Source organism: Schistocerca cancellata, chromosome 11, assembly GCF_023864275.1.
Source record: "Schistocerca cancellata isolate TAMUIC-IGC-003103 chromosome 11, iqSchCanc2.1, whole genome shotgun sequence".
NCBI lineage: Eukaryota > Metazoa > Arthropoda > Insecta > Orthoptera > Acrididae > Schistocerca > Schistocerca cancellata.
The window spans coordinates 129,328,317-129,352,058 of NC_064636.1; the positions used below are offsets into that span (position 1 = coordinate 129,328,317).

At 42.9% G+C, this 23,742-nt stretch overlaps 1 protein-coding gene and 1 non-coding gene across 4 annotated transcripts in view; one reads left to right on the top strand and one right to left on the bottom strand.

The window, feature by feature from the left end:
- The window catches only part of LOC126108422 (nuclear factor NF-kappa-B p100 subunit-like), a 400,072-nt gene that overhangs the window by 331,419 nt on the left and 44,911 nt on the right, over window positions 1–23,742 (top strand). The window lies entirely within an intron of this gene.
- On the bottom strand, window positions 13,171–13,245 carry Trnat-ugu (transfer RNA threonine (anticodon UGU)). The gene has a single exon. It is a non-coding gene; the product is annotated as a tRNA-Thr (tRNA).

Sequence of the window (23,742 nt, forward strand, 5' to 3'; positions counted from 1 at the left end):
GTAGATTAATAATCGTGTATCTTCAGACTTACTGTGGCTTATACTTACCAAACAGCACTCCTTTTTCTAACGATGTAAGTATTTGAATGAGGATAACAATACCGTACATTAAGCGCCTATATTGAAACATCTTTTTTGCTAAAACCAGTCGTCCTGAATGTGTTTTCTGAAAAGTCTTCATCATTGGTCAGAACGATATAGAAATAAGTGGTGTGACGATTACAGATGTTACTGCAGTAAACTATTATCCATATTCGTGATCGAGCAGCGCACAGGCGAACTTCTGGTTCAGAGTGTGTCTGTTGGACTCAAGAACTGGCAGTTCGCTCGTGGACTGATCGACATCAAAAGGTTGTGAACTCTCTCTTCCGGAGGACTATATTTATTTATTTATATTTTTCTCATTTGATCGGAGTTTTCAAATAGACGCTCGAGTGTAATTGTGGGGTCCAAGATGCAAAAATTGTTGAATGCATTATTAGCCTCGGCGTATTTGTACTTTTCAGAGCATGGACTCTAATATTGAAATCATTCTGGACCCACGCAACATGTTCAGGCTGTGGTAGTCTAATCCTGGCTCTCGGCGTAAGCTGGAAAGTAAAATCTCAAAACTAGTCTTGCTCTCGTGTGCAGCTGGCTGCTGTGAAAAAATGTCTGTTAAATGTTAAAGCGGGCGATCTGAGCTTCCGCTATCATTTTGCATTATAAGGCGACGCGTAATGGCGTCTGTTGAAGCAGAGACCGCTAAAATTGTGGAGCTGTAAACGTCTTAAGGAAAATTAATCCGATGCAAGGAACATGAGGGCTCACCGTACATCGAAATAACGCACATTTAAACTTTAACGTACAATATTAGCAACATCTAACGTACGTGGTACAGTATGTCTTCTACCTATTACAGCAATAATCAAGGAGCGTTATCCTCCCGTATTAATTGCATAGAAGTTTACATTTAAGGAGTTTACTCCTTGATACGAAGATTAAATTCAATATTTACTATAAAATTTTACGACGTCTTTGCGGTCGGTGATAAACGAGGTTCCTGTACATTTACTTAGTCGCGAGATACATTTCTCGTTCCAAGTTTTTTAAATGTCTACGACACAATTGTCTCTCGATAGAAACTGATGATTCACATATATATATTCTTTTTAAACAAAGCCACAGGAGTTGTTGAGTAACACTTTGTTAGGTTAAATAAAGGATTAATCAACTGCTAGTGCGGTTTTAACGAGAATACATTCTTATAGCTGTAGTCGCCTACAATGTAAAGTGTATTGCTATTACGTAGAGCAAGCAATACAGTTTATATCACAGCAAGCGGATCTCTTGATACTAATACGCAAAGAGTAATTTCAACGTCTTTTGTTGAAGTAAACGAAAAAATAGGAATGCGAACAGTAGACAAACGTTCAGGATCAAGGAGTGATATAACCTCCTCTCTACGTCCCTGGTTACGCTGAGAGACAGGTCTGTAGCACAGGAGGTGGTCTAGGTTAGGTTGGAATAAGACGGTATGGTTGGAGACGGGTAATCCATTGGATGTGAATGGGCAACGGATTGTTATGCAGCAGCACCTGATTTCCACATTTGCACTGTAATTAAGGCACTTTGCCATATAGAGGGTGAGTGAGGAGGAAAGGTACATGCTTTCAGATGCGATAGTACAAGTGATACTGAACAAACAACTTCATGTGGACATATGCCATATTGCGAATGGTTTCCGAGAGGGAATGTTTGTTATTACTTCTGTACGTTCTTCTTTAATAACTCAGAAACTGCACATTCCAAGGAAAACGTGTCTTAGTACACAGTTCAGCTAAATTAAATTTGCTACAAAAAAGGCCCTATTTATTTTTTGTCTAGGAGTAACAGTGTGCGCAGAGACATCGCGAGAATATTGAAAATCTCGCGCGTGCGCTGTAGCTTTTTGTAGGCCAGTTTGAGGCAATTTTCGTACTTCATAGACCGAAAGCGTCCTGTACCAAAATGCCCCTCCCAACTTCATCTGTGTAACTGTGGTACGTTGTAAAAAGACAGTAATACAGAATGTAAATAGAAATGTACCTTAAGTGTTCTATCTCACAAACCATTTGGAATAGGCCATATATCCACATCAAGTTTTTTTGTTCAGAATCACTAACGCCATCACCCGTCAAAACACTTACCTTTCCTCCTGACTCACCCTGTGTATCGTACCTTCCAAATTAAAACCTAAAATGCTAGGTAACTTCACCAAACGTTAGAACGATAAAAGAATTCTCCCATGAGTGCCGATGTCAGATATTTACTTTGACCTGTGTCGTAATTTCACGGGACGTCCTGTGTGCACAGCCAGAACACATTTATTTTCCTCCTACATTCTTGCTTAGGCACAGTGTGCTGAAACTTTTAAGTGCCTTACACTGATAGGGGAGTTTACTTGGCGAAGCATTTGAATGTCTTGTAAGGGGAGTAAATTAGTTTTCGTTGCTATAGGTATTTCACGCATACTGCATTTCGGGAGTGGCTTATCCGGCGTTTTGGTGATCGGTCAAACTAGATGGGTAGTGGTATTAACGAGTACCATATTTTTGAATTGCTAGTATCGACACACCTTGTAGAGTACTGCTGGTACACTTTATTTCACGAAATTCGTGCAGCAATAATCATGTGCAGTTTAATGTGTTTTCTGTCTAAGCCGGAGAACAATATCTTTACTACTCGTTCCTTAGATGTTTCTCACCGTATGATCTTCGGCTGCAAATGTGTAGTGTTATATGGAGGCCAGAATTTAGATGAGAACGTTCTCTGATCACTGTGTAAATGAATAGACGGTAATAAATTTGTCGTCGGGATGGAAATTTCATTGTTACCCACATAACGCACACGAAGTTGTACGGAGAATTTTCCCGTCATTAACAAATAGTGTGACGTCAGTGCCTCTTCTCATGGCAACAGTCGTCCTGTGCTGTGATTGGCCGAAAACAGCAGTCGCAACAGAAGCCAGATTATATTCAGTTTTCGCGAAGTTTAGGTGGCATGTTTCGGAGTCATTGCTTATTACATTGTACTCTACGAAATTAAGTTCGTGGTACGTTTTTTTTGGACATAGATACTGGAAAACGAAAACCACCTTCGCTTCCATGCACTCCAGGCACGCGGTACGAGCATAAGACAGGATTTCCAGTACGTGGAGCTGGAACAACGGTTCTGCTCACGTGGTTCGCTGTGTTGTTGTGACGAAGAAAAAAATAAAAAAAAATGAAACCGTGGAGAAGACTTGATGTGGCGTCTGGGGGGGGGGGGGTCAAGCAAACCCATTTGCTGATTTCGTGTTTCAGCAGAACTGTTATGTTAAGAATACATAAATACCGACCGTGTGGAGAGGTGTGTTAGGTACGCAGCACTGTTTTACAGAAACAATTCGTTAAATGATAATATGGACCCAATTTTAAGGTTCGTCCTCTGTAAAATTGTTCCGTTGATTTAAGTTTTAAAAAGACATTGGTCCAACTTTGTTGTTAGACCATTTACGAAAAGGAATACCTATTTACTATAGACTGTGGATGACAATAGGGTAGAGAAACCTTTTATTATTATTATTTTATAAACACTGTGCATCACATCATAAGGGAAAAAGAAAAACGTATTTTGAAATAAAGGCATTTATTTTGTTTTTATTTAGACTAAAAAATTTTAGGTAAAATTTGCAAATGTAGTTTTCCTTTCTACGGTTCGGGAAACAAATTTTTTCACGAAATCGACAAGATTAATTTTTCCAGCCGATTCTTGAATATGGAAGAGGACTAAAGGGGTGAGTCTCGATTGAGTCATCGTTGATCTGAGGCAAGTTTTAAATCGTATCAAAGCGCCGAATGACCTCTGAGGATGGTGACGGTACTGGAACTGTCAGAACCATAATGATGAGGCAAATAACTTCCTGGAGGAGTTCTATAACCCCAACAGGTTCAGCGGTAAGTTTTCTTCCAATAGAGGGTACGTTACATGGTTGTACAGCAGTTGTAATGGTTTGCATCATTTCGATCTGTGCATAAAGCCTGTTCAGGTTGAAGTCTGTTGTATTTACTCAAAGAAATTCTTCCAAACGGTGTGTAGATGGAGGTCATATTTGAGAGAACGTAATAACCATCGCTTCAAGATGGGATAGTCTCTCTAAATCCTCTTGGTTGCCCTTCGATCATTTCTTCAGAATGAGACCAAGAATTTCGAACAAATCCTTTCTAGAATTTCGTTCTGAAGACAATTTTTTGGGAACAGCTGGTGTTTGTGTGTGTTGCAATTTCGCTGGAATTTTTCTTGGCTGCGAGATATATGCTTCATATTTAGGTTTTTAGAATAATTTTTGGATTTCTCTAACAGCATATCAAATGGTTCTGTTGTTGGATTTGCAGGAGCTACTTTAAGAACCTCTAAAAATGTTTCACTCTGGGTGCATTATAATTTGGATTCCGTGGAGATCCGACCAGTTCTCACACAATCCAGACGCTTCACTTGCTACTGTTACACTTTGTGATAAAAAATACCTTGACACCTGCCTGAAAAGGACTTCAAAGTTCGTGGTCCCCTCCATCGGTAATGCTGGAATTAGTATAGTTTTGGCCCACCCTTAGCCTTTATGACAGCTTCCACTTCCGGAGGCATACGTTCAATCAGTTGCTGGAAGGTTTCTTGGGGAATAGTTGCCCATTCTTCCCTGACTGCTGCACTGGGGAGAGGTAACGATGTCGGTCGGTGAGGCCTGGCACGAAGTCGGAGTTCCAAAACGTCCCAAAGGTGTTCTGTAGGATTCAGGTCAGGACTCTTTGCAGGCCAGTCCATAACAGGGATGTTATTGTCGTGTAACCACTCCGCCACCAGCCGTGTTCGATCCTGTTGAAAGATGCAGTCGCCATCCCTGAATTGCCCTTCAATAGTGGGAAGCAAGAAGATGTCCGGGTACTTTTGATGATTGTGTATATAAAAATAGTTTCAAACTCTTCGGGCCACTTCACATAGCCCCGCAGGACTGATCTTTTGTCTCTTAAGTGAGCTCGGTACGTTCAGTGTTTCGGTCATAGTTTTACCTCAAATATGTCAATAATTTCACTCTTACAGCCCATCGGGTGGGACACAACGCAATCAGACGTTCACAACATCTGCATACACGTCTTTCGGTTTTGCTGATTGTAGAATTCTGTTTGAGGCGTCTTTCACAGTTACCAGTACATCGCACAATGGATCACAACTTTGTGAAACAGTGAATGCTGCAGTGGATGTAACAACGCTTTGGTCGGTCTTGAAGGGTTTTCTTCACCCCTTGTTCCTCCAAGACATATTAGCTGTACAATCGAAGCAGTGGGTGCATAAATACTCAATTTTAGTAACAGCCCAAGAAGGATGTCTTTAATCGTAGTTACCAGCGTTTTTGCCTTGGAGTCCGACGGACTGCATAACCCCAGAAAGAGTTTTTATTTCAAGCGTCTCAGGGTCAACACTATGTACACGAAGAGAGCCATCCACGTTCGTCGTTGAATCTGTTCTAATTCTGCAAAAAGGCGAATATTTTATTTGCTGCAGATTTCGTCTCTGGATCGTGTGAGCCATAATTTCCAGTACTTCGTTTTGTATCGCTGGCGGCAACCAAGGGATATGGCGTTTTCAGCCATATCTTCAGTTCTGGCCCATCTTGCTTCCTATCATCTAGAAGTGCCATGAAGTTTCCCAGAGACTGTTTCAAGACCTCTGTGTGTTTCCCATTCGACCCAGGAACCTGAGTGAACTGACAATTACTAGCAGAGCGGTTCTAGCTTCATCCTGATCGGTCAGCAGAAATCTGACACGACCAGTAACAGGTGTCCTGTTTTCATGTTGCCGAGTAATTGCTCGAGACCCTCGATGGAAAGGACTCTTCTCGTGATCTTGAATTTTTCTACTGTTTTTCCCAGTTACAGAAAAGTTCTTCAAGAAAAGCTGTCTCTTTCTTTGGTCTTCTATTGTTGACTAAGTGGATGGACCGAATGCAGTCATAGCAGACCACTCTTTTCTTTGCAATGTAGCCACGGATAAGCCACATACCATTCCGATTTACAATATCTTTTATTGCTTCGTGCAAACTTACGCTTATTTGCTGGGTGAAATTTTGTTTAAAGAACAGGTATACTTGAAGTAGAACCCATTGTTTCCATCTGAGAGTGCATCTTTGGTAGTCCTGCGCCACAACTGTAATGTCCATCGCCTCTACCTCGTTGTATGTGTCGCAAGTAAGAGGGATCATTGTAAACGTTATTCAACATCTTCACTGGTGTCCAAAATCAAAGCAAGGAACGGAAATTTTTCAAGGTTGCGTTTATTTTGCCACAAAACTGTAAAAAAGACAGTAAAATGGAAACAGTGTAAAGAACGCAGGACGTAGTCAGCTGCAACATGCATAGTAGACAGAAATTATTTTCGTTTTTTCCAACTTGGCGGATTTGCTCACATTCTGACAACTGGTTAGCATGCTCAGTAGGGCGTGTGACCTCCTGTGGCACAAATACCGGCCTCACAACGACGGACAGCTGTGAATGACGTCACCAATCTCGTGTTGAGGCGACAACGCCCTTTCTGCCTGCAGAGCTGCTCCCAAGTCGGGAGAGCGAACTGGCCGCGGCACGCGTGCAGTAGAGATGGGGGATCCGCTCTTGAACTAATTTATAGAGTTCAATCTTTCAAAGGAGTGAACAATCAGTGATTTAGAAAAAAAGAACGGTAGCTCCAAACGTTTCCCACAGCAGAGAGAGAGAGAGAGAGAGAGAGAGAGAGAGAGAGAGCATATCAGCAGCGCCTCTGCTGGTCAGAGCACAGTGCACGCCACACAACACAGCCAGCGCCAGCCTCTGCCCTGCTTCTACCTTGGCTGCCTGCATTGTGCAGTGCCCCATTGGATTTTGTGTTTCACATATGCCGTGCCGTCTCTGTGCGTCGTCTGCCGTGTGCACTGTGCAGTGTCTGGCGCAGTTTAACTTCGCATCGCACTCTGTCGGCGATCGTTTCAGTCGCACGTCCTGCCCTCTGGGCAGTTGATGTGAGCAACAGGACAGAGAGCCACCTAGCGGATAACATAGGAACTACTTGCAAAAACCTGCTCGCAAGGGAACGGACGATTTGTCTCGGAGCGGGTGAGTTCACCGCTCCCCCCCACCCTCGGAACTCGCCCGCTCAACGCTCACCCCACCGTCTCGACTCTAGCCAGAGTGTCGAGCAAAGCGACTCAGGTGTCACTCTGGTCTCTGCGGTCTCAGCTCACGCAGTAATACAGCTCGCGGCTCGACCTGCTCGACTCAGCGCCTCTGCATCGGAGTCCGTCTCTACTGGATATTGTTCTTCGTAGTAATACCGCTATGTATATTACATTATTATGTTATGTATACATCAATTGTTTTTATTTTATTTTTATTTGTTTAAACTGATTAGATTAGGTTCCTGATGACTCCTCTTACTGTAGGATTTTTATTATGGACACTCGAATTTACGCTTTAATTACGAGCGAACCGATAAACGTATCGCAAAATGTGATACACCAATATTTTCCTTGTTTTATTCTGCGTAAGGCTATAGGCAGCACTTTCGTTTTACAGTCAAATTTATATTTTTTTTTCTTATTCTGGTACGGATTTTGCGATTTTAGGCGTCTTCGAAAGGAAACGTTAACTTTAAAAATATATGGCTTGCGATGTATTTGTATGAGGTTAATGAAATTTTAATACATTATAGCCAAATATATTGTTAATGTAAATCTCAAGTTACAACATTTTCCGATCACCCAAAAAACCACGATAGTGCAAAATAAATCAATAATCAAAAACTTTGTCATATCGTGGAAATTTCAATAAACAATACAAAATTCTTACTCATTATCTGTGTTACTTCAAAATAGGATCAAATAAGATCAAAATACAGGTATAGTACTGGAATAAACCAAGTTTAAAGGGCAATGTGCCTTCCATTTATTTTCTATTGTAAATGAGTGGTGAGTCATGAAAAAGAGCTAATTCATTTCAGGGAGTGAACAGTTCTGATCCAATCTCTGAAAAGAACAGTTTTGCCCATCTCTAGTGTGCAGCATCTTCAGTTTCCGTAAGGAACACCAACCACGTGTGCTCAGAGAGGTCGGCCATCATCGCTCATCGAGACAGTCTGGGCACACCGCAGCTCGCAGCAACCTCGCCTGAGATTCCGAGCTCTCCTCACAGCAGTTAAGCCGTGCTGGTTCACCCGTACGAGTTCCTGAAGAGGTGTTGGAATGGTCAACACAGTCCCTGCCCACACCACCAGGGATCTCTTTCCGCAAGGTTTGGGTCCCAGCACCATGTTCCACGTGCCCCCCACATGCGAATCCGCCGAGAATCTCTCTCCACCAAATCGGGACTCGTGTGTGGAAAGAACATTGGCCCACTGTTCTACGTCTAGGTGGCGTGTTGACAGCTCCACTCTAGACATTCCCTTCTGTGAAGACACGCAGAAGGAAACTCACGTGGAAAATAAAATGTTTTCTGTGTCTTCAATGAGGAACTGCCGAGTAAAGCACTGGATTTGTGTGTTTGACATTCAGCTTTCAGTTGTTAAATCAATTTAAGATAAACTGAACAGTGTTCGTACCGTTAAATGTAACATTTGTCATGAAACGGGTTTGAAATTACAGAGAACTCAGATCTCGTCTAATATGTACGAATGCTTCTCAGTGGCTGTTTAACGTGCAAGAATGAAGCCGCTTCGCAGTATGTTAGGACTTCTTGCCGGAAGCGACTGTATATTAATTGTTTCTGTTTTTGCGGCAAGTTTTATTCTAAACATTGACTTGCACTATAGCACTGTACTTTCCTTTCATAACGATTGGTGTTAATATACAACGCGTATCAAAAAGAATCGTCTGATTTTAAAAATCATAGCCATTATGTTATTTGAGATGTGTGTGTGAACAACGTACTGTTGCAAAGAGCAAACTCGTAGTTTTACATGGTTCCCGCCAGGTGGTAGCAGTGTGCGCCGACTTCAGTTCAAATAAAAATGGTGTCCGGATAACAGAAAGCGTTTCGTGTTCTGCGTTTTGGACAGTGCGTGTCAGTAATACCGGTTCAGCGTGTCTTCCGTACTAGCAATGTTGCGGATCCTCCTACAGCACACAGCATTAGATGATGCCGTGAACAATTCCGAGGAACAGGTTGTTTGTGTCACAGCAAATCGCCAGATCGTCCCCGAATGTCTTTGACAAGGATGTCTATCGCATCCGCCATAGCTTCACAAGGAGTCCGCAGAAATCCGTTCGCCGTGCAACTCGACAGCTATACGTGGCCCCGATGTACGTCTGGCGTTTGTTGCGCCGACGTCTACGCATGAAACCACGCACAAGTCAGCTGCTGAAAGCTCTTCGTGAAGGTGATTTCTAAATCTGAGGATCACTGACTGATGGATTCGCTCCCCACATGATTCAGCCTTGCTTTACTGGCCTCCCAAGGTCTCCGGACCTGACCGTATGTGATATTTTTTTTTTTTTGGGGGGGGGGGGGCCTTACAAATGACATGTTTATGTGCCTCTGTTACCAATAACAATGAAAGAAGTGAGACATTGCATAACAGCATCTGTGGAAGCGGCAACTCGAGACATAGTCGCAGCAGTGTGGGAACAATTTGCATAGCGCATTGATGTATGACGTGCATCTCAAGAAGGCATATTGAACACCTATGGAAAGGTATAAAAAAACTTTTAGAGTTTCCCGTTCACCAACAAACTAAATTCATTGTATGTGTGCAACAGTTTCAGAAATATAGACATGGCAAATAGGATGATTGTTTTCGGTACACCCTGTAAACTTCGAGCCTGTGTACTTCCACATTATGGTAGATAAAAACATCTCAGTATTTTTTGTACAGAGAACTACTCATTTCTCTGCGTGCAATTTGCTGAAGTGTTAGGGTAGTAATTTGTCACGCTGAACTGTTACCAATAATGCCTTAAGGGGACCACACCCTGCCTATCTAACCCATGCTAATTTAGGTATTTGACTCACTTCTGGAAAAAAAATTATTTGATGCAGGTCCGTAATATTTTTACTGTATGTTACGTGATGCTGATAGTACTAAAATGTACTTGATTCATTTTATAGTTTTTAAGAAATACTTTTTTAAATTTATTAACAAAAAATATTAACTTTTTCTACAGAAAATATTTTGGTGAACTTCCTAATGGAGTATTAATGAATGTAGTACCAGAGGTGGCCGTTTATGTTACGCAGAGTCTCTGGAAATGTCATTCATTTATCTATGATAGTTTCTGACATAATGGGGAAAATGTACTGAAAATTTTAGTTTGAGGGAAATTGAGTTTAAAGAAAAACCTTTTGAAATTTGTTACTTACAGTTAATTAAAACTGAACTGCTGCTGCATATGATGGCCCTTCTTTGGCCTCTAGCAGGTCTTCCAAATTTCATTTTTCACCTTCCTGGATGTTTGTCTTGCTTTCTTGGCCATTTTAGATGCAGACCTGTCTGTATCGGCTATCCTCGTTTTATTGCAGTGTTGCAGCCCAGTGATCATACTTTCACCAGGTTCAATTCCCAGCTTTTTCGGTACCCAACACTTTCCAATATTACCACAATTGAGAGTAATAACAGCATCATGGAGTCCTAGTTTCATTGTATGCGTGCCTAGAAATACAGCTTTAGGAAGGCGGTTCCAAATTATGCTGTTGAAACATTCATTTGGGTTCTGTGTCTGCCCACGCAGACATTTCCTTAGAAGTTCAGGATGAGGCAGTTCTCTGAAAATTGGTTGAATTGCTGTAATAAGAGCAGCAGGAAGAGAATGCTGGTGAGAATAAGATTCTCCAGTTGCCTGAGCCCTATTGCATTTGCACCACGAAGTTTCTCCTGATGGACACAATCCATGACATGGCTTATTGTCAGTAGAGGACATCTCTCTTCATTGCCTCCAGATTTTCTTTATTTGTCCAAATTGCCTGCCCACAGTATATACCTGCAAGTTTTCTATTTCAGTTTTATTTAATCAACCCTGTCCGGTCAACAATTTTCCATCTTCTAATTTTTTCCACTCGTATCAACAGTTTTCTCAACCTTGTTCCCAAACGTTTTTGAACATGGCCTACACATTTTGCTAATAATGGCATCTCCAAATAGCTTAGTTGACAGTGGGTGACAAAAGTGGGCGTGGCACATAAACACACGTGGTAGGAAAATGCTCTTTCAGGGTGTGTACTACCCGGGACAACCGGGAGATTCGGGAAAAATCCGGGAATTTTTTTAGAATTCCGGGAATTTTTCATTGTTCCAGTTTTCAGTTAAATTTTTGTAATTTTGACTGGTAAGAACCGATACTCTGACGAAGGATATTACTGTATCCGCTACTGCAGAATAATACTACAATAAAAGATAAACGAGAGAAGGAAGACGAAAATGCAGCTTAAGTTGCAAAGGACAAACCAGTGCTCATACAAGCGTTTGTCAACAGCAAAACGTGTCGAAGGCTTCAGGAAGACTATGCAATGCTTCAGAACAACAAATTGCCTCCGATGAGCGTGAAGTCTCAACTATTTACATTACATTAGTTGCAGCAATTACGAGCGGGCTCATGCGCATGCGCAGTTCAGTCGGGTTTGAGTAGAGATTTTCCCGATTCTGGCTACAGGAATGTGGCTGTTGGCTGTGCAAGCACTCGCAGCAAGCAGCTACATGCTACCGGGAAAAGGGGGCGCCAAATTCATACTCTTGAGCAAGAAAAACTTTTCACAAGACGCCTAGCATCCAGCTCTCGTGGGTCTCTCGATTACTCAAATGATTTTGAAACGCCTCCCTGTTGGTCTTTGAACATTTTGAACACATTTTAAATTGATTTATGAATGACTCATAAGTTGATTTTTAAGTGTGCGCATAGTGTACGTGATGTCTCTCTCAGGAGAATCCTCGTCGCATCTAGAAATAAACTTTCCGCAGACAAAAGGGGATGGGGTTATACGAGTTGAACGGAGTAAAGCCCAAGGGATGAATGCCAATCGCTGTCTGATTATGTGGTTGATTGGGTGTGCGAATGATCAGCGTTGTTACAATTACTAGCGAAATCCATAGATTCAGAGTACCAGAATGGAAATAAACGACTGACAGGAATAACAGATGAGAAATATTACGTATTATCTTCTCGGTGTATCCATGAAAATGAAATTTGGACAGAAAATTTTTGGCCAGATCGCTACACCAGTAAGGACCAGTTGTACAGTCCCCGGCCAGCAGCCACTTAAGTTCTATTCTGGAAGTAACGCAGAAAACGTAAAACGCCTAACTGGAAAATAATCGCGGGGTAACTAAACCTGTGATTCTGGTAGGGTTAGTGAAGTTAATCGGCGAACAAATTTTGAGAATGGCAGGAATAGCTACAGAATTGGTGATGACAAGATTGTTTGTTAGAACGTGGAAGGAGAAACGGGGACATCACACAATTTTAGAAGAATAAGACTAATCCAAATTTATATAAAAACTTCGTAATACTACTTTTCGATCTCGTCCTTGAGAACCTGGTGCGTATAAATAAAGTGTGAAACTATTTCCTAACAAAGCTTTTTGCTTGTAGTAGGCCTAATAGCCATGTTATATTGGTACTTTGTGAATTCTATCGTGTTATAAAAATGGCCATCTGTGCCAAAACAGTCCCGTTTGTTTGATGTGTGTTACAAAATTGCTGCAATATTAGAAAGGCCTATTTTGTTTTATCTAGCAGACAATGACAAAATAGACGTAATCAGATCGAAAAGCCACACCATTCTTGGGTGATATTTGTGTTAAAAGCTTTTTCAGTATTAGCTAACGACATTTCGATTTTTCATGTAGCGAAACGTTTGACGAACTTTGAGGTAAGAGATTCTTTCGCAGAAAGGAAACCATGCCATGTAAAGCTGGAGCAAGATAGAGAGAAAAAAATGCTACGAGCTAAGGATTGAATAGATGTGTAATTTCTTGCTTATCTCTTGTTTATTCGTTTTATGTATCCTACATTTAACTATATATGACGGTATTACCTGTTCCCGAAAGGACAGTTACCGTCGATGACCATGCAGCTTTGCTAGAAATGAAATGATAATTAAATTGACACCCTAGCTGCAAGCAGGCGTTGATACACTTCGTTGGGGACATTTTGAAAATGTGTGCCCCGACCGGGACTCGAACCCGGGATCTCCTGCTTACATGGCAGACGCTCTATCCATCTGAGCCACCGCGGGCACAGAGGATAGTGCGTCTGCAGGGACTTATCCCTTGCACGCCCCCCGTGAGATCCACATTCATTTCTAGCAAAGCTGCATGGTCATCGACGGTAACCGTCCTTTCGGGAACAGGTAATACCGTCATATATAGTTAAAAATATGGGTTCCCGGCCTTTGACCTTCTTGTGAGAACGCACACGCTATGCCCGAACTCGTACCGGACTTGGTAGATTAATCTGCCACGAGTAGTGAGTATGATGGGCAAACATCTATTAGGCGCACTACGAATGTAGTGTTGTGGACATGTTGGGAATGTGGATCTCACGGGGGGGCGTGCAAGGGATAAGTCCCTGCAGACGCACTATCCTCTGTGCCCGCGGTGGCTCAGATGCATAGAGCGTCTGCCATGTAAGCAGGAGATCCCGGGTTCGAGTCCCGATCGGGGCACACATTTTCAACATGTCCCCAACGAAGTGTATCAACGCCTGCTTGCAGCTAGGGTGTCAATTTATCATTTCATTCCTACATTTAATTTTATGTCACACAAAACAGCAAGTTATTACCTAATAGGCAATAAAGAGGGCAAATTTTCTGGAGAGTTCTTGTTCTCCCTATTACAAATAATCCCATTCTCTGCTAATTGCGAGATTTTATTAAATAGGGGCAGGCTGTCAAACTGGGAGCAGAAGAGGCACCAGAGGACATTTCAGTTTCCACTGTCCTGAATATAGTTTGGTGGCATCCATTATGAAATATACACATTTCAATTCCACAGAGCGAAATACAGTGACGTGCGGTAGAAGAATGCTTTATGAAGAGGCGTGGCACTGCACTTTGGCACACTTCAGACCAAATGACATGTCTTACATTTCCTCGAACACATATGTTGTACCTTTCAGACTTTTCAGAAAGACGTGCGCTACAAGATGAACATATTTTTGGAAAATTGGATATTTTTTTAGTATTATCGTAGATCCGGTGGTGATGCGCAGAGCAGTCTCGAGGTGGGCAGTCTCCACGTGACCCGTGTTTACATTTACTGATTTTGCTGTTTCCCCTGTCTTTACCCTCACGGAAAATGAAAACAAAACGGATGTCTATGGCCGGGAGCTCTCAAGTGAATTAAAATACATTCACATAATTACGGAAGGCAAAAATATGTCATCAGTTTGAGATTTTATTTTATTTCCATCTTTCTGACAGTCAAGCATTATTCGCCTTGCGGAACAATGAAGCTATTTTAGAACAAATAAGTCCTCGGTCACAAATATTAAGTCAAAACTGACCAGGTTTGACGCTACTATGAGCGTCGTCTTCCGAATTAAAGTGTTCTAAAACATAACAGGTAGATAAGACACTAATAAACTAAAGCGTGTACTGACTGGAAAGAGATGTAGTACTTACAAGTCACATTCTAAAATAATCTAAGCCGGAAAGGCGACGTCATGAAAAGTTGTAAATACGATAAGATGGCGAGCCGCTAAGGGCTGCTCGTACCTGAGTGAACACGGGTTGCAACTAAACTGAGGTGCCCACGTTAGAAAGTGTGGGCAAGTAAACACGGTGTTGCTACGAGCGCCACCTAGTAGCCGCAGAAACAACTACGCTACTGTATATTCAAAATTACACACGTGAAATTGTAATGAAGTTGATTCAGGCATAACGTAAGCACTAATAATAATTAGATGAAGTTACATATTTATCTGCTTTAAACATACATTTTGTAACGTAAAAAAAACCGTCAGTTATGACATACAAGAAAACAGCAAAGACGTAACAGGAAAACAACATTTCGGCAAACTGCATGAGGAAATTTAATCAAAGATCAAGCAACAGCTTTACACAGTGGAAAAAGTTTTTATTTCGCAGCTGCAGCTGTTCGCTCAGAATGAGGCCATCGTGACGAGATAGATGTTTGAAAATCTTGAATTCCTGTAAAACATTTAACCTATGCCTCCTCTTTTCGGTATGCAGAATATTGTTGTCGCCAATGGCTTTAGGCACGTGTCCAGTAATTAAGAGATGATCGGCAAAGGATGAATTTAGGGGTCTGGTGCCGTTTTTTCTCAAAATATGTTCTTTATATCTGATGGTGAAAGCACGTTCAGTTTGCCCTATGTAATAGGAGGAGCAGGTATCACAGAAGTTTCTGTAGGGGAGCGAATGGATTTCAAATTATGAATGAAATTTTTCGGCAGATTGTTATTAGTAGAGAAGGCAACATTGCAGTTGTATTTTTTGCGAAGCATGCGCTGAATCTGATAGGAAATGGGTCCTACGAAAGGAATAGAAGAACGTTTAGTTGGGTTAACTTCAGCCCGTGAGGTTTTGAGCGTAGTAATTCTTGCAGATTTCTTTTTGAGGATATCGTCCACTATGTTAGGCGTATATTTATTATTGACTGCTATGGCTTTAAGTAAATTAATCTCCTCGTTAAACTTTTCTGTTGAAAGTGGTATAGAGGTGGCTCGGTGGACGGCAGAGTGAAAAAAAGGCCATTTTTTGAGACTGGATGAAAAGAGGAAGCAGGCACGATTTGGTCAGTATACGTTTCTTTTCGAAAAATATTGAAAGTGATGTTATTGTCTTATATTGTAACCGTCAAGTGTAAATAATGTAATTGGCGGTTTTCGTTTTCGAGTTCAATAGTGAAAGAATTTTTTTCATGGAGGTCGTTAAAAAGTTTAAACATATGATCAGTGCTATCGGCGGGTCGGTTATAGATGACTAGAATATCATCAACGTATCTTGCGTAAGAAAGGATACCTAGGGAAGCGGCTGAGAAACGGTTAAACGGCTTTTTTTTCCCAAGGAATTGATGAAGATGTCGTCAAGGATACCGGCTAAAGGGTTGCCCATACCGAGCCCATCAGACTGCTGGTACAGTTGTCCGTTGAATTCAAAGTAGTTGTACTTGACAACGACATTAATGAGATTCATAAAATCGGTAATCTGTTCATATGATAGATCTTTTTTAAATTGACGTACGGCAGACAGACAGACACTAACTGCCTAACAAATGCGGACGGGAGACAGACGAGCAAATTGGGGACGAAAGACTGACCAAGAAAACAAGTGGAATTTAACAAGTAAATGAAACAACATATCACGAATCTCTCAACTGCTAATAAACTGCTATGTCTAGCGAAGACCTGGCGCACCACCCCCAAATCTCTCCCGAACCGTCCGCTGCCAGCCGCTTCAGCGGACGCAGGAAGGCGCGCCGATCTCCCGTCTCACGGCGTCGCAGCTCGCACCGGCCAGACCGGTGTCGTGGGTTGACTCCTGCTGCTCTCGTGTCGGCCGCGAAGCCACTACCCCTCGCTAGACTCACGTGGCGACCTCACACGCGCCGACGCTCAAGACAGACAAGTCATATCGTGTCTCAGTGCGCGACCGACCAACCGATCTATCGATCCGACCGCCAACGACCATTGCCTGAGCAGACTCGAGCAGACGGGCGGCCTAACACATACTGGCACTTCGGACGACAGACAGACACTGACTGCCCCACACTGACCCGGCTGACCAGACTCGCCTCCTAGCGAGCTCATAGCGCCCCTTACATGCACGTGAACAGCCTACCTTTCCGCTCTCCCACCAGAGGGAGACACCAAAGCTGCGGTTGCCACAAACGGAGGGCGACTGCTTCACACTACGCGCTGCGGCGCGCTCTTCGAAACAGCAAATTTTACCACGGCTGACTGTCGCTAGGTTTACATGCGACAAATCTTCCGAAAGGCGCAAACCGAATTTCGTAATCAGTTTTTCGCCGTCGTATTTACATGTCAAGGTCTGAAGCGGATTTGCCATCCCTGTTACCCAGGTACGATGATAGGAAAACAGCCGTTAGTTTCCGATTTATTCAGCACAGTCGCTATTTCTCTGCAGTTGGAGGATGTGTAAATAGCTTTTGTCTAATATTTCTGCTTGTCCTTCACTGTACAGGATGCCACTCCGTCCATATTAGTCTAAAACTTTTAAAAACGAGTTCAAACCTGGCAGCCCAAGCGTTTTTTAAACAGATTGCGTTTACGTGGGAGTGAGAACTGATTGCGCAGTTCGGAAAATCGGCAACTGGAGACGGATTTCCAGAATAGATTTACGTGACTGGGTATTCGGAAATGTGATTAGGAAATCTGGTGTTGCGAGTCCCGTGTAAACGGGGACGGGGTTTGTGTTGCCAGCTGTATACGGCAGTACGAGACAAACCGGTGTGGGTGGAGGCAGGCGGTCCGGTCCGGCAGTGCGGACACCGACGTAGACACCTCGCCGGCTCTGCCGCAGCCGCTCCCTCGCCTGCCGGGGGCCGACCTGGCAACGCCGCAGTCGTGACTTCAGCCGCGCGGTTTGCGCGGGTCAGTCGTGGAGTGGGGGAGGGGCCAGGCGGCCAGTGTCTGCTAGAGATGGGCAAAACTGTTCTTTTCAGAGATTGGATCAGAACTGTTCACTCCCTGAAATGAATTAGCTCTTTTTCATGACTCACCACTCATTTACAATATAAAATAAATGGAAGGCACATTGCCCTTTAAACTTGGTTTATTCCAGTACTATACCTGCATTTTGATCTTATTTGATCCTATTTTGAAGTAACACAGATAATGAGTAAGAATTTTGTATTGTTTATTGAAATTTCCACGATATGACAAAGTTTTTGATTATTGATTTATTTTGCACTATCGTGGTTTTTTGGGTGATCGGAAAATGTTGTAACTTGAGATTTACATTAACAATATATTTGGCTATAACGTATTAAAATTTCGTTAACCTCATACAAATACATCGCAAGCCATATATTTTTAAAATGAACGTTTCCTTTCGAAGACGCCTAAAATCGCAAAATCCGTACCAGAATAAGAAAAAAAAATATAAATTTGACTGTAAAACGAAAGTGCTGCATATAGCCTTACGCAGAATAAAACAAGGAAAATATTGGTGTATCACATTTTGCGATACGTTTATCGGTTCGCTCGTAATTAAAGCGTAAATTCGAGTGTCTATAATAAAAATCCTATAGTAAGAGGAGTCATCAGGAACCTAATCTAATCAGTTTAAACAAATAAAAATAAAATAAAAACAGTTGATGTATACATAACATAATAATGTAATATACATAGCGGCATTACTACGAAGAACAATATCCAGTGGGGACGAACTCCGATGCAGAGGCGCTGAGTCGAGCAGGTCGAGCCGCGAGCTGTATTACTGCGTGAGCTGAGACCGCAGAGACCACAGTGACACCTGAGTCGCTTTGCTCGACGCTCTGGCTAGAGTCGAGACGGTGCGGCGAGCGTTGAGCGGGCGAGTTCCGAGGGAGGGGGTAGCGGTGAACTCACCCGCTCCGAGACAAATAGTTCGTTCCCTTGCGAGCGGGTTTTTGCAAGTAGTTCCTATGTTATCCGCTAGGTGGCTCTCTGTCCTGTTGCTCGCATCAACTGCCCAGAGGGCAGGACGTGCGACTGAAACGATCGCCGACAGAGTGCGATGCGAAGTTACGCTGCGCCAGACACTGCGCGGCAGACGACGCACAGAGACGCCACAGCATATGTGAAACACAAAATCCAATGGGGCACTGCACAATGCAGGCAGCCAAGGTAGAAGCAGGGCAGAGGCCGGCGCTGGCTGTGTTGTGTGGCGTGCACTGTGCTGTGACCAGCAGAGGCGCTGCTGATATGCTCCGTCTCTCTCTCTCTCTCTCTCTCTCTCTCTCTCTCTCTCTCTGCCGTGGGAAACGTTTGGAGCTACCGTTCTTTTTTTCTCAATCACTGATTGTTCACTCCTTTGAAAGATTGAACTCTATGAATTAGTTCAAGAGCGGATCCCCCATCTCTAGTGTCTGCAGGTCCTCAGGGCGTACAGGGGAAGGCGGGCAGCTGGCCCCGACTGCAGTTTCCGGAAGCCGCGGCTGTTACGCCGTTTTGGTTGGTTTAGTGTCGTCCGTCGCGTTAACTCACGAGAGAGCAACGTCAGAAAACTGCTCCTCTCTAGAACAGTGTCTTACTTTGAAAACAGAAAATAGCGCCGCTACGAATGGCGAATAGTTGTTAAATTACAGTGCCCAGTGTTTAATAATTTTTTGCTCGTCACTTCCTGTCTTTCTAGTCATTTAATCGCTGTCAGTCTAGATTCCCTCAGAATTCTCGTACCACACACACTTAAAGTGAAAACGACGTGTTATTATGTCACTGTGCATCGAAATAAGACATGCTAGTAGGACAGAGTTTGCGAAAACTGTCAAGTGCAGCACTTAGGACTAAGAGTTAGTGCGGCACGGCGTCTTCTGCGTCAGATTCCTCCAGCCGTAGCCCTCCCTGTTACGGAACCTCCAGCAGAAATTTCATTTTCAATGTTTCGTGTAAATTGACCGAATTTAAACATGTAAAATGCTGTCGTAATCTACTTATTAAGAAGCATAATCGTGTGTAACGGGTCTCACGCAATAAAAAAATGTATCACAGTTCACTTAGCGAGTCTCGAGGAAACCTAACTCAAGGCGCTGAAATACCCGGACATGCGTCACCCAGTATTTGAGAATGACAGCTTAGCCGTTTGCGATAAACTCGGCAAACTTTCAAAGCCCCAGTTACTGTTCTCGCTAACATCCCCCCCCCCCCTCGGCCCTACAAACAACACCCGACGTGAACTACCACACTTTCCATCATTTTTATCTGCATCTCCTTGTACTGGCCGTGTTTGCAGTTGAAACTTTTTTGATGTAAGGCCCGCCAGTTAACCAAAACACCGTTTTTCTCAGTACCCAAACATGTTTCGGCACCACTGTGTCATCATTAGTGGCTTTTCGTTTTTATTTATTCTGCAACGTGAACATTTTTGTTTAATGATTATAAAATTATGTGCATTTTTAGTCCAAACAACAGCTCATTTCTTTTTGTATATACCTTTACATTTGGTGTGCACGAATTGTCTGGATCACATTTGTGTTAATTACTACAGGTAGCTTGTCATCTACAACCAAACGATGTTGACGAGAAAGGTTAACTCGCAGCAAAAACTTTCTCATCAACATCGTTTGGTTGCAGATGATAAGCTACCAGTAGTAATTAAATTTATCAAACTTTCTCAGCATCGCCAGGAAGGATTCAGGATTCACACTTCTAGCAGTGAAAGTTCAAAAACATAACAAAATAATTTTTATATGTGAAATTTTATCGTTTTTTTCACTTACTGTTGGTTGCGTTTGTTGCTATAGGTACACTCTGCTTCATAAGACACACTCTTTGATTAATTTTGCACAGCATACAAACCATACTCAATGGTGTATGAAACTCTAGAATTTTCCAGATCTATTAAACTGTGGTAAAAATTGAGGTAATGAACTATACTGCAGCAATGTGTGAATGCTCACAATATTGATAACCCACTGAATGTGCTATTCCAACTTTAGCCAAAGATTCAAATCCTGCTGGAAAAGTATACTTCAACTCAGATGGTCTTTTTCCTCCTCTACTGTCATTGAAAACGATGACAACGAAATTAAGTACAGGAATCCAACGAAACCCTCGAGTTCATGCTGCGGAGCTGTGCAAATGAAAAAATTAGTTTTCCACAATTATCAGCTGCCAGATGGAGTTTGTCAGATTGCACTAATTATGACTGGTTCACAGGCGCTTTTCTGATGCTTACTGTAACTATTTTTTGAATGTAAAAGCTGGAAGAATAGAAAAGTCAGATTTTCGCCGTTCGGAATATTCGAATTCACCTCGAGTCTTCACGTTTCGTGCAACGGCAGAATATCCGTGTAAGGAGAGGTGGCAACGTAGAAGCCACGTCACGCCTGCCTTACGGCTACCAACAAACCTGTTACTCTCCTAATCCCTTAATCCTTTCCCTGGGTACCCGTGTCCACCGTCTAGCCACCACTCAATGACCTGACCTTCTATTTCGCCCCCCATGACTTTTGCACTAGCCACCTCATCTCATGACAATTACTCTCCCTCACATCATCGATCATCCCCCCAACATGTCATGTCATTCAATCCCCTCAGCACGCCACCCCCCTTCCACCCACACTATCCCCAATGTTTGCCTAATCATGACAGGCTCTTCCTTTTTCCACTTCTTCATTTGTCACCCTCTGACTTCTTTCTCTTCCCCCCCCCCCCCCCCCAACCCACCACCTCAAGATTGTTTGCCACCACCATCAAGACGCCGCTAAGAAGAAGAGGCCAGGATAATGGCCTTTCGCTTTCACTAACTCTTACTATTCCTCCTCCTCCCCTTTATTCTGTAATTTAACTGTAATTCCCGGCTAGTCAATGGGCCATTCGTTTTTCCCCACTCTTCTACTGTCCTGTCTTCTTTCATTATAAAAAATAAATAAATAAATAAATAAATAAATAAATAAATAAATAAATAAATAAAAACTAGCACAAAAGCCAAGAAACGACCACAACCACCATGTCAACCCACATCCTCAACACACCATATAAGAAGGCGAAGCGCCCTAGTAGCGCTAGAACTTCGTCACCTGCGTCTGCGCGCGCGCGCGCGCGCGGCTTCGCCAGAGACAGTCACCTCTTAACAGTGTTGTACAGCGAAGATACGTTGCCAACCGAACCGCTGGAGAAGCTCCAAAGTTGTGAATAGCGTCTGGTGAACACGCGTTCAAGGTTTCGGCCCGATTAAGGCAGTAAAACACAAATAATTGTCGCAGTTATTATGTACGACGTTTCGTTCGCACTCAGTGCATCGATGTATTGCAAGTAATTACACTCCAGCTGCTAAACCTAGCTTCAGAAATGCGATTAAGACATCTAATGCGGACATTCCGGCCCTTGCCACCCACAACTTCGAGACGAAGCTGTAGCCACTTCACTCACAGAACACGTCAGCTGGTATCCCTCCTGGAACTTGGCAACAACGCAGAATGGTTGGCAACTCTGTGACCGACGAGTTGCTTCCTTGATGGCACAGAACTATGCTGCTACATTCACTCGATGTTTTCGTGTCATGTTTCAGTTGAATAATGCGAGTGATTTTCTCTTGAGGTGTGATATAAGGATATCATTAATGCTTTGGAGTCCACGAGAGTCGTTCCACACGGGAAATACGCCTACCCACGACTCTTAACGTAGCGATTTCCTATCACAGCGGCCACTGGGCCAGTAAGTAAGGCACACACACTGCACCTCTGAGGTAGCGTGCGCGCCTGCCAGGTGCAAAGCTGCATTCGTCAGCCATTCGAGAATCGCTGAAAGCCACATTTTTAATTCTTTAGTGGCGGAGCTGCAAGCAGGCAGACGGAAACTCAATAAGGCAATCGTAAGACAACGCTCGACCAAAATTCGTCTTGCTACTTTCCGTACCCTTTAGTGTCAGAGCGAAAACCTTAACGGTACTGAGAAATTCATAACGCCACTTTTGTTTTCTGCCGACGTATTTTTTGTTGTGCATACATAATTTCGTCTATGAACTGCCACATTCTCACAATACTTGAGTATGATACAGGACATGAAGTAAATACAGACTAATTCGCGTTAAAATAGGCATAATCGTCTTACAGACACTTGATGGTTCATTAAGATAGACTATAGTCGTGATGTTTCTGTTAGCAAGTTCAACTTAATATGTATTAGTACAGTCAGTATTTTCATTGCGTTTTCCATTCGTTTATTGAACACAAGACTAATCGGTAAGAGAAATTAATCAGCAACAGTTCAAAATGGTTCAAATGGCTCTGAGCACTATGGGACTCAACTGCTGTGGTCATAAGTCCCCTAGAACTTAGAACTACTTAAACCTAACTAACCTAAGGACAGCACACAACACCCAGACATCACGAGGCAGAGAAAATCCCTGACCCCGCCGGGAATCGAACCCGGGCGTGGGAAGCGAGAACGCTACCGCACGACCACGAGATGCGGGCAATCAGCAACAGTATGTTCTTTCACAATATCTAAAACAATCTGACAGTGCTAAAGTAGTTTACAAATTGTACGCCTGCAGAAATCTACTAGTCCTAACGATGTCATTAAACCAGTGTACTTTAAAGAGCATTTTCGTCCAGAAATGAATTACCTTGACGGTCGATCGATCGAGAGCGGGAACGGTAAAAGTTTACGCGTATACTATGAGGGACAGGCGCCTGAGAGATGACTTCCCTATCAATCTCCTGGATAGTTTTGTTGCTCAGATCAACAGAATGCGTTATCATGTAGCAGCACGTGTGATGTAGTTTTGTCGGTCGACTTTCTTACACGGCGACCGAAAAGTGTCTCAATTCTCGGCAACAAATTCCAGCTGTAATGGACACACCCTTGGGGAAGAATTCGTAGTGCAAAACACACTGTTGGAGCTATCAGATGGAAAATATTATGTTCACACTACTCTTTGCTCGAGTTTACGCCGTTTGGTAGGGCTCAGCCCTTCATTCCTTCATAGCAAGTTAACATTACCAGGAGTATTGCTTAGGAATGCTCATTGAACGACCTGGTGATGTTGAAGCAAAACTGCAATAATAGTCACTGTGTTGATTTTTGTTGTTTTTCGAATTAGA